Consider the following 2108-nt stretch of genomic DNA (forward strand, 5'->3'; position numbering starts at 1 on the left):
TTTTTGGTTGTTGTTTGTGCTGAAGCTTAACCTAAAAAAGACAACAAGTGAGTCCTAGAAACTTCTCTAGAGCATCAGTTAACCACAGAGGGAGAAGTAAACAGTGAAGAGGCACAGATTCCTGTGCCGACTAATGCTGATGCCCTTTCTAATACATCCCTGCCTCAACTCCCTATTCTCTGATTTTCCATTCCAGAGTTTTCTTGTTGTGTGCATGGCATGCATAATCGTGAAAAGATTACAAAAGTGACAAATCCGTAGGAAGATACTAAGGATAACTTCAAACTATGACTTTCATTACCAGAGCTAAATGGCATTGGCTGCAAAGCAAATTGAAAATGTATCAAAACAGCAGACACATTAAGGATAGGTAAGGACAACAGATGGAAAGAAAGGGGGGGGGGGGGGGAGAGGGTCCCTCATCCGTCTCTCACATCCTCCCCTGGCGTACAGTTTAAAGGGACACTCCAGCCATCATATGCACTTTAATGCATACTGAATTATTTGCTGTTGAGGCTGCTTTTAAAAGGTGTATGCAGCAGAAGAGTTTAGGGTTGCAAACATTGTTCCATCATGGACCATTTTCAAGATTAGGGTTTCTACCAGCTGTTGCCTACTGTGTAGTCTGTCCTTAAGCGCTGCTAAAACTGTAGGTTTTCTGTTCAAGTCTCAGGGAGGATGCATGGCTCCAGCTGTGCTCATGTGAAGAAAAGCCAAGGCTCCTTTGGTTTTAGATTTCTTGAACTGTTTTATATTGATTTTTATAAGTGTACAGCCCAGGGCCATCCTTAGGGGTGTGCGACCTGTGCGGCTGTACAGGGCGCCATGGCAGCAGGGGCGCCTGCCCAGGACTGAAACATTGTCTTTTTTTAACATTATTTAACACGGAGGAGACACAGGGGCGCCGAGCAGTCGCTCATGAAGCTTTCAGCAACCGCTCGGCGCCCCTCACTCTCCTCTGCGAGGCATCTAGCTCGGTCGCGGTGCCGGCGTTTCATACGGACACAGCAGAGTGGGTAGACTGACGCCTCGCGCTCCCACCGCAGGACTTTGGCAACAAGGTAAGTAAGGATTAATGAGAAGTAGGGAGAGGGGTAGAGGGGGGGCAGTGAGAAGGGGCACATATTGAGAAGGGGGTACATAGTGAGAAGGGGAGGGGTAGATAGTGAGAAAGGGGCAAGAGGGCGTAGATAGTGAGAAAGGGTTGGCACATGAAGGGTGGGTTGTTTGCCAACAAAGATGTCTTACACTGGGCTGTTTGGGGACAAAGTTGGCTCAGGCTGGGCTGTAATATGTGTGTAATCTGGGTGCTGCCAAAAAAGAAAGTGATGAAAACCCAGTAAGAAATGGGGTATTTAGAGAGAAAATTATGTTACAATACTTTCCTTCTTTTGCTGACCGGATACCCAGCTGCAGCCCGTAAAAACACTCTCCGGGTGTTTGAAATATGCAAGAAAAACCACTAGGGGGCGCTTGTGCGTCTTGACCACCAACATGCAGGATGACGGACACCATACGCATAGACGACAGACGCACGCACGTTAAGAAGCACGGACGTCGGCAAACAAAGATGGCGCCCCGCAGGGTTTAAAAGGACCGCATACCGGCACCGAAGATACTCCTGATGAAGCCACAAACCTGGCGAAACGCGTTGAGGACTATTCTTAGAGCTCTTTTTACTATCTTTTATCAAACCTTTTATTGTTTTTTAGTATACCTGGGCATATAGCCCTGAATAAAGTTTTTATACCATCACATTTTGGAATTTTATTTTATTTTACTGGATGCACTAAAAGCTGGGAAATATCCTGGAAATCCGGAGGCAAGCAGAAGGGAAACATCTGAGATAAATGGGCTTTTTATCTCCACACAAAGTGTAAGTGTACATCCACTCTGGCGTGTTCCAGAATTCTTTGATACCACACCATTGTGTTCCTAAATGTTTCTGCTTCCTTTTATATATACTCCACACTCCACACTTCCACCCGGAGGATTTGATACACAGGAGGCTTGAATATCAGTATACACATTGTGAGTGCATACAATAGATATACAGTGTGATCATCTGTGCATACTATTACACTATTAGTGTTTTCTTGTTTTAGTTT

Source organism: Sceloporus occidentalis, unplaced genomic scaffold (genome assembly GCF_023333645.1).
Source record: "Sceloporus occidentalis isolate IW3139 unplaced genomic scaffold, rSceOcc1.0.p SCAF_124, whole genome shotgun sequence".
Taxonomy (NCBI): domain Eukaryota; kingdom Metazoa; phylum Chordata; class Lepidosauria; order Squamata; family Phrynosomatidae; genus Sceloporus; species Sceloporus occidentalis.